This window comes from Citrus clementina, unplaced genomic scaffold, assembly GCF_000493195.1.
Source record: "Citrus clementina cultivar Clemenules unplaced genomic scaffold, Citrus_clementina_v1.0 scaffold_5, whole genome shotgun sequence".
Taxonomy (NCBI): Eukaryota; Viridiplantae; Streptophyta; class Magnoliopsida; order Sapindales; family Rutaceae; genus Citrus; species Citrus x clementina.
Window position 1 is genome coordinate 32,595,132 of NW_006262201.1, and position 14,289 is coordinate 32,609,420.

The window sequence follows — 14,289 nt, forward strand, 5'->3', positions numbered from 1 at the left end:
AAGTAGTTATTTTAGCCTCCATATTTCTTGAAGATGAAATGAAAGCAACTACATGAAAAAATTTCCCCACCGTACTTATACTACATGCGTGTATGTCCAATTTTAGGGGCCGCCTCTACGTCCTACAATTATTAAACCCGTCTTTCAAGTATGACAAAGACATTAAAGATCACCAAAATCTGCCCTATGGTTTTATTAATTAATTTCCATTTTTAATGTTACCTAACTACTAGACTTAAATTATTAAGTAATTAAACACCTTATACGTGTCATGTAAAGCCAACATGCGTCTACATATACAAACACATACCTTGTCCCACCCATCCGCCTCAAATTTTAATTTAATTTTGATATCCTATATCATATCCATTGATATTATTATCATCTCTATGTTAAACGAGCTAATTATTTTACATTTGGAATAAAAAAAATACAAGCTTGTACTCCATGTTACTCTCAATTTGAATACTAAGAATAATTTGTATATGTATCAAGTTGTCTGATCTTGTCTAGGGGTGGCAAAAAAGCCCGGGCTTGTCCAGGCCCGGTCAAGCCCGGCCCAAGCCCGCGGGCCTAAAGCCCGGCCCGCATGGGTGGGCCTGGATATGGGCCTAAAAATTACAAAGCCCACATATGTTGGGCCTGGACAAGGGCTTAGTAAAAAAGCCTGGACTTGGCCCGGGCTTTTTAAATTTATGAATAAAAAATAAATTTAATTTAAATAAAAAAGAAAAAATTCAAAATATTAAATTAGTTTAATTTTTTATATTAGTATTTGTTATTTTATTAGGTTGTATTACTAATATTTCATGTATTTGACCATTATTCTATTTATACATTAGATTATTATCTTTAATTTAAATATTTTTTTAATTTAAAAAATATTTTATAATTAATTTAAAAAGTCCAAGCCCGGCCCGTGCCCGGCCCAGGCCCGTCTAGGCCCGGCCCGTCCAAGTTGGGCGGACTTTTGAAGGGTCTAGGCTTCGTTTAAATGATGCGGGCTTGGGCCTGGGCTTTAAAAAGCCCGGCCCAAGCCCGCAAATTGCCATCCCTAATCTTTTCTGCTTCTTTTTCAAGTATTTAAAGTTTAAACACGGGACATTGATATAATATTGCTGGCATTTCTTGGAAGCAGTAGAATAGCTAGGGTAACAGTCTAATTTGTTAATTTGCACTAATGCTTTTTTTGAATTAAAAAATTAAATGTTGATGTGGGTGCTTATTTATTAGTAGCTTCCATTTTAGTTACGACATACAAATAATTGAGTGTCATTGAGTTATTTGACAGCGCTGTAAATTCTTAATCATAATTTAAAGTTGATTTTTGAAGACCACTGACTTGATTAGGATTGATAGAATAGAACCACAATTCTGATTTCCTATACCAACTTTAATATTATAATCATGTTTTTTTTTCTAATTTCTTACCAACACATCTTTATTTATTTATTTTTAGAAGTACTAATACATCTTTAGGACATTGATTCTGTTAAAAAAAAAAAGAAATTTATATTCGTTCACCTGTTTGTTTTGCCTTTTTTAAAAATACACAAACACTTTTTTTTTCAGCACGCCACCTGAAGTTTGTTTTTTGTTGCATTCATCCACTTCCGTCTAATTTTCGTTAGTGGATTTAACGGAATGTTAACGAAATAACCTTTTTACCCCTCAAAATTACAATTTAATCCAAAATAAATGGAAATTGGAGATAAATTGGATGGATTTAATTTTTTTCAAAGGTGGATGATAGAAATTGGAGGAAAATAATGTTTGTTGCTTGCTAAATTTAGAAAATTTATATTTATTTTTTTGAAAGACAAAAAAATAAATACACAAAAAATAAATACAAATTTTCTAAATTTAACAAGCAATAAACACTATTTTTCTCTAAAAAAACAAATACAAATTTTCTAAATTTAGTAACAAACATTATTTTCCTACAATTTCTAGCATCCACCTTTGAAAAAAATTAAATCCATCCAATTTATCTCTAATTTCTATTTATTTTGGGTTAAATTGTAATTTTGAGGGGTAAAAAGGTCATTCGGTTAAATTTACTAACAGAAATTAGACGGAAGTGGACGAATGTAACAAAAAGTAAACTTTAGGTGGCGCGCTGAAAAAAAATATTTGTATATTTTTAAAAAAAGTAAAATAAACAGGGCGACGGTTGTAAATTTCTCAAAAAAAAAAAAAATTGATTTTCCTCGTGTTACTATGAACTTTGTTGCAAGATGAGAACGACACAACGTTTGCTTACATTACCGAACGACAATGCGGGTTCTGTTGAAGAAATAAAATGCCATCGATTAGCCCGACGAGGTAAAATACTATTAAAGTCTAAATTGGCTAAATACATACAAGTCCCCACAATGTTAGTAAATATTATTAAATCCCCTCCTTCACAACCTCCGTTCCCCAACTCTAACCCATTCCTTCCCTGCAGACCAAAATAACAGAAGAAACTTGATTGGAAAAACGAAGAACAAAACCATGAATCCGCAAAAGCACGGCCTCCCCAAACCAAGAAAAAAAAAAAAGAACAACAATCACGATACCTTCATACCAAGAAGTGATAAATTCAACAAACCCACTACAAAATCTCTTCACCCCATCTCAGTCTTTCTCTCAAGCCTTCTCTTTCATCAAATCCTCTTGAGTTTTACAACCCTCCTCCTCCTCCCGCTAAACCACCCACCACTTCCTAGAATCCCACTTCAAGGTTTCTTCTTTATTTAAAAAAAAATTATTGATGCTGATTTTTTTTTTTTTTTGGGTTTATGTGAATTGTGAGTTTGTTTGTTTATTACAGTCAAGGTGGTGAACAGATTGTTGGGACTGCTTCAGCTTTAGCTTCTTCGTCACAGTCTATTCAGAGCCGTAATGCAATTCTTGTTAGTCACAATCAGGTGAGGTTGTTTATTTGTTCATTTAATTTGTATAAAAGATCCTATTTTTGTTGTGTTCCCTTGTGTTTCTTGAGCAGATTGCGAGAAAAGCTAGCTAAAAACTGAAAACGTGGGTTCCAACTTAGCTTATTGGCTATGTGTACATGACTTTTTTTTTTTTTTGGTAGGTTGGGGTTTTTTAGACCTTGGAGTGAGCCCCTCTATTTATATAGTTTCTGGAATTTTTGCGACTTTTTTCTAGTGCATGTAAAATCTTGGAATCTACGGTGCGCTCTCATTGGCTTTTACATTTTTTCTCGTCAAAATGTAAGCTTCTTAGGAGTTATGTTTGTGTTCCAGTGAACTTGTTAGTTAGTAGTGGTTCAGATTGAATAAATTTTGATTTGCAAAAAATTAGCTCAAGTCTGAAAGTTCTTTTATCCATATGCAGAAGGGAAATCCCTTGCTTAAGCATATAAGAAATATGAGATGGGCTTTTGCGGATGTTGTTTGTGGCGACTTGCTTGGGCAGAACTCATGTGCCCTTTATCTAAGGTTTGAACTTCTAAACAATGTCTTACTTGTAATTCTGTGTAAACATGATGAAAATGTCTTTGTGCCTATATATTTCACATCCAATAGTTAAACTACTGATAAAGATAACCTGCCATGTAGTTGGTCGCTAGTATTATGAATCAGCAAAGTTTCTTAGGTATTGGTTAATTGTTGAAGTAAAATAATTGACAATCTGTCCAAATTGATTGTTTTGCTAAGTGAAATCCAGTTTAGATCGTACTTGTATGCTTAAAATGATTGATATTTAGTCTTGCTTGCACAGGCCCACTTCAGTTCACAATACTTTCTATCCTGTGATATATATCTTTTTATGCTGCATTTCATTTTTCATTGGAATTAATAAGTAAAGGATGATATATGTGCTGTGGCATAACTCATGTAGCAATTTATGCATAAAATAATCTGTTTGGCTTGTGTTAAACATCTTGGTGATATTTGTATCAATTGCAATTCAAACATGCTCTTATGCAGCAAAATTCATCAACTTAATTGCTTGGTACAGTCTTCGGTATCATCTGCTGCATCCAGATTAGCTATATTATAGTATAAGGGAATTACAAAAGAACTTCATGCTACGCGTTGTCTTATGCCATGTTGATGTGGTAAGCATCTCTTGTCAATTGACGATCTTTTCATGCCTTTCTAGGTTTCGACTGGATTAGTCATTTTAAATGATATTTGGAACCCATGAAAGCAATAATAAGTGCTGTCATTCGCTTGTTTATTTATTATTTTCAGTGTATGAGATGAAGGATATATTGCTCTTTTTCTCATTGGTTTCAGGAGGATGTAGTTAAGCCTTTACTCGAAGTTACTAAGACAGCACTGCTTCATGATTGTACCCTGTTATGTACATGGCGGTAAATTTTTAATTTTTTTATTTCCTTTTTTGTTTAGTAAGTAGAAATATGATTATATCTAAGATATTTTTTGTGGAATTAGGATTTCAACACTGCTGTCACTGTTTGATACTGTTTACTTCTTTTTTATGATGGCAATGTAGTAAGATTGTGTATATACTTTCTAAATTGTCTGTTAGACAATGTGCTATTGTGGTTTTTTTGCACTTTTGGGACTTGATGTTGTTTACGAAGTTGGAATATTTTTTTCAAGCGACTTGATTATGATAAAAATTAAGAAACATGTTTATTGGGGTTGGACCGGCCTAAATATGGTTTCTCTGTGACTAAATTTTCAAAATTGTTCGTTTATAGCTTGGAGGAATGTAGTCGCTACTTAGAGACTATAAAATTTTAGGAGAACAAGCCAGCAGATCTTATCCAAGGCCAAATGGATACGGAGTATTGATCGGGGGTAGCTTAACTTCTGAGGTTTGTGGCACTCAATAAATTTATGTTTACATTGGCAAAAATCGAATCTTCAAGGACAAACAGCTAATGCGTTAACAATTCCTAGTTTTTTGTAGTGATTAATCTTAGACCATGCCTTTTGACGTAGCTAACCCATGCCCTCACATCTGTTTGGAGTGTTAACAAGACTGATGTTGTCAACCTAGGGTCTACTTTTGGGGTATGCTTCCTTTCTTTATTCACAAGTCCATGTGCTTGGGGGTTGTATTGAAAGTATATGTTTCTATGGGCCCAATGGACATGTGTTTTGCAGCTCTTTCGCATGTCATGGATGCATCAATGGAAGACATGGCTCGTTGCCCTGGCATAGAAGAGTGCAAGGTATTCTTTTCATCTCCAAAGAGAGACGTGTCGTTTGATGGAATTTTGTCCTTCTATTCTGTGATGCACTTCTGTATACTATTATTTGAGTGATTGCTAATAAATTTATGACAATTTTTGGTGTCCTAAATAAAGGGTGCCATATTATTAAACCTACTTTTTCATTATGTTCCTAGATCAGGTTAAATGCTTGTATGACACTTTTCACAAACCATTTAAGCGTGTAGTTTCCAGTCACCCTCCGATTCCAAAAACTCCTTTCCTGAAGGATGTCGAACCTTCCTCCGTGAATGAAGTAACAGAAGTGGAGAAAGACACAAAAGAACGTAAACAAATGTAGGAAGAAAGAACCAGAATTAACTGTTAAGTCAGCCCTATCTACCGCATTTGCCAAATATGCTGATAAGATGGGTAAGAAGAAAAACAGTTCATCTCAGGTAGGGGAAACTAGTGCTTCCAATACAGGTGCTGAAAATAATGATTCTGGTAAATGGGACAGCTAAGTGATCATTCTCTTTCCTCCAGAAATTCACAATAACCTTAAAAGCAAAAAACTGAAATGAGAATTGCTGAGAATAGATCAAGCATCCTTGCAAAAGAAGCAATGGCAGCAGAACTAACACACTCATTAACAATGCATATTTACAGGCTTCTCTGTCCTCCCCATTTAGATGATGTTGAAGGAGGTAGGCAGGAAATTCTTTACCTAATTCTGTGCACCTAGTAAGATTCTTACCTTTAGGGTTGGGAAACTCTGCACACCGGACCTTAATTTATGTGTATGTATAAATTTTTGTAGTGCTAGCTATTACAATATCAATGGATTCTCTGAAGCTGCACAGTTGAACACATTGTCTGAATCATGGTGAAGATTTGTGTGAATTAGAATTTGCCACATCATAGTAATCAATCGCAAGTTTTTCAAGAAGGAATTGACAACATTACAGGTGGACCTTCTGATGATAAAGCCTATCTTTACAGAAAGCTTTACATAATTGCATTTTGATTCTGTTCTTATCCTGAATATGAATGAAAGTGATGGGCTAGCTACAGCATTGAAATTTGTTGGAATCTTGATAACTTACGGCTATAACCATATAATCTTTCTAGTACAATAGACGTTTGTAATTTTCTTTTTCTTTTTTTCCTTTTTAACATTTTCTTTCGGGCTTGCATGTTTCTTTTACGTTCTCCAGCATTTTCTAATGTCATTTTCTCTTCCTGGTGTATATCCTGTCTGCATGCGAAAAAAAAGTTATTCTCAGTGCAAATTTCTCGAAAAAAGAAACATGCAAGTGCTGGTTAACATAATATATGACAAGATTCTTTTCTGAAGATTCGATCTGTCAAAGTTTGAGCCAATAAGATAGTGATGATCTAATTGGACTGATAGTTGCCTCTTTGTTCTCGTTTTTTATATGCAGATGGTGAACGATATTTGATTCTGAATTTTGGGTCCCAAGTAGACTAGAACTAGAAAATTACTTTGCTCCCTATTCACTCATGTAGTTCTGTATTAGGTTTTTCGGGAGACGTGGCTTTTAAGCCATAGTTGCCATGTAAGCAAACACAAAACATCAAAACTAAAAATATTTACCAAACATGTCTTAACTGTTGTACTTTAAAATTAAGCTGAATGGTGAAATATGACAATTATTAACAAGCTCCACTATTTAGTTTTTCTTATATACTTGCATGATCGAGTTATTACTAAATTAACAAAATGTTTCTACAGAGAAACTGAAAAGAAATAAGTAAAGCCATCAATTTTATTTATCATTGTGACATTATGTAGGATGCCTTTCTGTGATTTCCAATTGCATGAATTGAAATAGTAACAGGGCATAATTTCCAGATGCCACAGAGTTTCTAATGCCTAGAACTAGGTGTTTGATGCTGAAATCTGGAGGAACCAAAGGAAATTGCACCCGCAGCATTGTTCATCACTAGAGGGATCAATGATTGCACCACATCTGTCATTAGCGGCCGATAATCTGCTTCTGGTTGCACACACACGGCTGCAATTGCAACTATCTACATAATCATTTCAACAAGAAAAAAAAAAGATTAATTTGATCAGATTGGATTTTTCTATTAACAAAATTAGTTAAAGCAATAGTGAATTAAGCTGACCTGAATCAAATCTTTCTTTGAGTACTGGCCTTGTAGTGATGGATCAACCATTTCCACTACTTTTTCTCTGCTAGTTAATCGTGGAAGAGCCTGCAAAATTTATCGGATTGGAACAAAAAAATTCTTCAGAATTTTTAAATTGAATTTCATTTTTACATAAATTATTCCAATGTATTTTGGCTTCTAATACGACCCATGAGACGAGAACATGTTCTCCGGGAGGCCAGTCAAAAGCTCCAAAAGAACCACACCATAACTATACACATCTATCATTTTGTAGTAAGCTTCCCTGTAGAAGCGGCATTTAGAGCATCTCCAAAAGCCTCTATAAATTTTACTCTTTAAATACCTATTTGCTTACCTATGTGGCTAATAGAAATATGAAAAAATATAATACTCTCCAAAAAACTCTTCAAGTATAAATAAATTAATATTATTTTAATCAAATAATTATTTTCTTAAAGGAAAAGTCAATAGCAATTAAAACACTTCTCTCTCTTTCTTTAATGAAAAGTAATAAAATACAAAGTCAGCTGGGGGGTTGGGGTTTAAATCTTTGGCTATGATGAACCGTGCTCTGAAACTTGCTTGGGGTCTCATCTCATCCCCAAACAGCTTCTGGGTTCAGGTCATTGTTTCTAAATATGGGGTTGACATTCACAATCCGCCTCTTATGCTTCCAACGCGCTATGGTTCCCACTTGTGGAAATCTCTTGGAAATGTGTGGAGTGAAGTCCTGGCAAGTAGACGCTGGTGTTTGGGAGATGGTCAATCCGTTTGGTTTTGGTGGGACCTTTGGGTGACTAGGGATGTCCCTCTTGCAGCATATACAATCAACAATCTTCCTAGTAATATATTAAACGGCAAAGTGGCTGATTTTGTCAAAGAAGATGGTTCTGGTACTGGGATCGTTTTGAACAGTTTCTTCCTTCTAACATCATTCTTCAGATTGCTGCACTCCATCCCCCGTCCCCTGATAAGGGCACAGATTCTTTGTTTTGGGCTCACTCCAAATTTGGGCGTTTCACTACTCATTCGGCTTACTTGGCATTTTCAAATGATACCCCCATGCATGATGACAGGCTTTGGCGTACGGTTTGGAGTTGGAAGGGTCCCCAAAGTGTGCGGATCTTCTTATGGCAAGTGTTTCACGATCGACTGAAAACAAAGGCCGAATTGGTTCGTCGTCACATCCCGGTATCAACCTCCTGCTACCGGTGTGGGGCAGTGACTGAGGATGCTATGCATGTCTTGCGGGACTGTGCCCTGGTTAAGCGTTTTTGGCTCCTGATTCTCCCATAAAACAAACGACAGCAATTCTTCAATTCGCGGCTCCAAGAGTGGCTTCGTACGAATGTGGGGATTGTTGGAAGGCTAGGGAGTGTTTCTAATTGGGCCATTTTCTTTAGTATTGCACTCTGGAGACTTTGGTTTTGGAGGAACCAATTCATTTTTAATCAAGTTTCTATGGATCCAAATGTTGTGTTAATGGATGTTTTTATGCGCACTGCGGAGATGCATAAGATTCATACTCATCCGCTTACCACAGGGTACACAAGGGTGACGAGATGGATCTCTTGAAAACCTCCAGATTGGCCTTGGTGCTCTTTGAACACTGATGGTGCCCATAACAGGGAGGGGATTTCTACTGCTGGGGGATTGATTCGCGATCACATGGGTCGTTGGCTTAGTGGCTTCGGGATGATGATTGGCTCCTGCTCTATTACAGTAGCGGAGCTTTGGGGTTTGTATCAAGGGTTGCATCTAGCTTGGAATTCTGGTATAAGAAAGCTTAAAGTGGAAATAGATAGTCGTTGTGTGCTGCAGTTGGTGACTAAGCCAACCTTGGAAATCAACCACTATGCTCCGCTGATTCAAGCTATCAAGGATTATCTAAAGATGGATTAGCAAGTTCCTATCTCTCATATTCACAGAGAAGCTAATTTCGCAGCTGATTAGCCTAGCTTTCTCCATTCCTCTTGATCTTGCTATTTACCATACTCCCCCGTTGGGAGTTAGATTTTTTTTTGTTTAAGATGCTTATGGGATGGCCCATTCTCGCTCTGTTGTTCTTTAGCTCTGCTTAGAGCCCCTCTTTACCAAAAAAATAAAAAATAAAATTAACACAAAAACATTCTGAAATTGAAAGCTTGGAACGAATTTCACGCCTCTCGCCTTCTCTTTCTCTCTCTCTCTCTCTCTCTCACATAGATGTTTATCTCACGCCTCACGCCTCACAAATAAGCCGTTTGCTGTCATCACTTGCTGAGCAATCATCTCCAAAAATGGAACAACTGAAATTCAAATGGGTAATTTAATAGTTTTGGGTTCGGCCTTTTAATTATTCTCTCCAGATTTTTTTTTTCTCTGAAATAATGTTAAAACAATTTTTTTTTTTTTTTTGTATAATTTCACCAAAGGTCCAGATTGCTCAAGAGCTAATCTCATCTCCAGGTTTTGTCTTTTTCCTCTTGATTGGCTTTCATCATTGGTTTCTCATGTGAGCTAGCTAGCTTTTGACATTACTTTACTTTGTTCTTTGTTTATTGTAAATTTAATCACGGTTTCTACATTATAATTTACGGTCTTTGTTTTACTTTTATTAAAAATTATGGTATAATAATAATAATAATAATAATATTGGCTTGTTTGCATAATTGTCTTCGATATTGACTGTAATTACAAGATCTTTTGTGACATATTTCTTATTGTGATTGTTTAATTAGTCTCGATTGCAATTTTTACAAGATTTAATGAATGTTAAAATTTAAGTGACAATTAAAATTTGTACACCAAGTGTTTGTTATAATGCCATGTGTTATTTTCAATAGATTTTTTTTAACGTGTAGTATAAGCTTGAGAATATTTTTAAATTTTATTTTCCAAGGTGCAGTTTTTGATAAAGAATAAAATAAATGATTAAGAGTGTTTCGATAAAATTTTTCAAATTAGCGCATATGATAATTTAAAAGAAATTGATTTCCCAAGAGTAAAAGTATGATACTTCATCTCGAAGCAACTTATGTTGTTAGCTAATATTATGAGTCAGTGTAACAATTTACCACACAAATAAAAAAAGTTGTTAAGTATTACATATAAATATACATGTTGTAATTTCATCTCAAAGCAGCAATGCACATAAAGTGTTAACAAAATAAAATAAAAAATTTGTTGAGTATTACACACTAATAATTCTCATGATGAAATTAGAATAGGTTGATTGGCCTAAATACTATGTAGTATTTACTTTCAAAAGACCTATGGCATTAGATTCACTTGCAAAGGTGTTGGAGAAGTGTTGATGCAATATTCTGTCATGCCTGCGGATTCAACTTTGCTAAGATTTTGGTTATGCCTTCAGGTTCAAGCATTGTTGCCGATTATGTGAGCATGGCTTTAGATTCCATTTGAGGAAATGTAATTGTTCCTTTTCAAGCGATGTAATTGGTGACGGGAGAGGATTGGAATCTCGAATGATTTATGGTTTCAGAAAAAAGAAATTTTCTTTCTGTTAACTTGCAACAAAATGTATGTAAATTTTTATGATATTAGCAATATTTAATAACAGAATAGTTGAAATATTTTTAAATTGCATTGTAGTTTCTAAAAATATTTAATGGATAAATGATTTTATTATCGTAAGGGTACTACAAAAAATGAGGGCTGTTGGTAATTGAAAAGAACAAATTAATTATTTTAAAATTAATAATAATACTACCTAAATTTTTTACATAAATGAAGCTCAAAAAAATTAATCAGCATAAAATGTCACAAGCTATTGATAAACATCTATCAAAGATTTGTGACAGAAATATAATGCTATGTAAACATAAAATTTATTTGCCATGTCAAATGCCATGTTTGCAAAATATGATGGCGTGTCATCTGCCACGTCAGATTCTACGTAAATAAAGAATTGTAATACAATTCCTTGACAGAAATATTTTGTCGCTATATTCTTACAAGAACTTTTTCGACAGAATATAATTATATCAGTAACATGATCTGTGACAAAATTATTTTGTCAAAAAAATAAACCCAATTTTGTAGTGGTTTACAATAAATACTTACAAGGTAAAAAAATTTACGTGGTTCGACATATTAATAAATATGCCTACATCCACGAGTAGTAATACGGATAATCCACTATGTAATGAAAAAATATAGAAACAATAAGTTCTTAGATGCAAATAAAATGAATAGAAATACTCAAAACCAATCAACCCCCAGCAGTTTAGCTTCACAAGAGCTCTTTCTGTCTTGTGTTTTCCCTCATTCACTCTCTTTACAAATACAAGGCTCACAAAAAAACAAAACAAGAAAAACAAGCATGAATCCAATACCTAATTACAAGTTACTGAAAATATATTTAATAGATTACAAAAGCATGCGCCTATCCCCCAATTCCTGCTCTGCTATGCCATTTACGCAATTCCTTTTGGCTGAAAAATATTGCTTTCCCCAACAAAACAAATCAATCAGTTAGACGGATATATCTAATGGTTTGATGATATATATACATATATATATATATCGATAGTTGGACATGCATCAGCAAATTAATGAAGACGAGCAGAGAGCAAATGAGAAGGAAAGCATATAATAATTACTAACCAGAGGCACCACTAGTATATATTAACTAGAAAATAGAACCGCGTTTCACGCGGCTTTGAAAAAAGAATTTAGTATTATCCTTTTTTCTTACTTTACATTTGATGAAACTGATAAAAAATATGAATTAATTTTTTTTAAAAGATGAGGCAGCCTTATAAAAAACAAAAAAAAACTATTAGCCAGCAATACAAATAAAGAAGCAACGCAAGATAAAGAATAAAATGAGAGAATATATTATAGAGTGATTTTATTCATTCCAATTGTGTATGTATAAAACAAAAAGATGAGCTCTCCTTTTATAGTTACATAATCACTCCATGAAATTAATGAAAAATTATGGATCATAATTCCTTGTGAGATAATGGGAGTTATAGGGAAGCTAAAGGTTGCTAATGAGAGATAGTGGGGAGACTAAGAGATATATGTTATGAACATGTACATTTATTTTAATAAATTTATAATACTTCCCCTTAGATGTTCATTACAAAGAATATGTCTCATTAAAACCTTTACATAATTTTATTGTGTAATAACAATCAAATTAATTGTGAGAAGATGAAAAACTAAATGTAAAAGAAAATTTCTCTATTTATTAGATAATAGAGAATATACAAAGATGAGAAATGGTGATGCCACATCACCTTCTCAAGTCCCAACTTTATATATATACTAGAAAATAGAACTGCGCTTCACGCAGCTTTAAAAAAAGAATTTAGTATTATCATTTTTTCTTACTTTACACTTGATGAAACTGATAAAAAAATATGAATTGATTTTTTTTTTAAGATGAGACAACCTTATAAAAAACAAAAAAAAAGTTATTAGCCAGAAATACAAATAAAGAACCAACGCAAGATAAAGAATAAAATGAGAGAATATATTATAGAGTGATTTTATTCATTCCAATTGTGTGTGTACAAAATAAAAAGATGAGCTCTCCTTTTATAGTTACATAATCACTTCATGAAATTAATGAAAAATTATGGATCATAATTCCTTGTGAGATAGTGTGAGTTATAGGGAAGCTAAATGTTGCTAATGGGAGATAGTGGGGAGACTAAGAGATATATGTTATGAATATCTACATATTTTAATAAATTCATAACACTCCCCCTTGGATGTTCATTACAAAGAATATGTTTCATTAAAATCTTTACATAATTGTTATTTTGTAATAACAATTAAATTAATTATGAGAAGATGAAAAGTCAAATCTAAAAGAAAATTTCTCTATTTATTAGATAATAGAGAATATACAAAGATGAGAAATGGTGATGCCACATCACCTCCTCAAGTCTCAACTTTATATAGATATATAGATAGATTCCTGCTGAATCCTCTCCTTTGTTCACTGTTGGATTAAGCGTTCCATCTCATGCAGTCTCACGTCTGTACGTTTTCGATCCGCTCCTAACTAATTTGTTGTTAATTAATTGGCCGAAAATGGAAAATTTGTTTAATTTCAGTGCAGAAAGCAGAGGAATTGAAGACACACTTGCAATAATTAATTTCTATATTGGATTAAAAAAATAACAACTAATTAATTTTTTAGTAAAATAGTGTGAGCATGCATGCAGGAGATCTAGGAAGAAATTACCCGTTGCGGTGGCCGTGGGTGATTGTAACCGCAGCCGCGCGCTTTGAGAATTCTTCAAGGAATGTAGATGTCGGGAATGTGGCGTATCATAGGCCAGTCCTCTCCTGTCTCCTCTCTGTTACGTTCTTGTAAAATATGACATGCCCCCCAAATCTCCAAATTCTGGAGCGTTGACTTCTGAAGAAGGTGATCGGGCAGTGCTTTTAATTCACGGCAACTCTGAATTGACAAGGAAGAAAGACGTGGCATGATTATGATTTCCCCCTTTATTGCAGTCCCGAGATCCCACTCTTCCAGTTCGCTCATACTCCAAAATCTGAGCCGTTTCAATTTGGGAAAGGCAATAACTGAGGAGCCATCCGTATCACTTTCTACTCCCAAAAATTCATTACCCACTCTTTTCACGCTTTTCATTCCTGCAATATAAAGATCTTCAAGAGATGTCAATTTTCCCAAAGGAGGCAAATGCTCGCAATTTCTGCACTCGAAGAGATGTAAAACCCTTAAATTGGTTAATGACATGACCCAATTTTTGGGAACAACATTCCTCCTGCCTCTGTATTCATGTATGTGTAATTCCTTTAAATTAGGAGGTGGTCCCAAGGCGTCAAGAAGCCGTTCATCTTCATCCTCCTCATTCTCCCTCCTCCCAGCTTGTTCTTCATCCCCATCTCTTAAATTATCAAAATCAAGTTCCAAATCAAACAGATTTTTCTTTTTCTCAAGTTCAGCCCTTCTAGCCTCCCCCGCATCTGACACACCACCCAGCCCATCTATACTACATTGT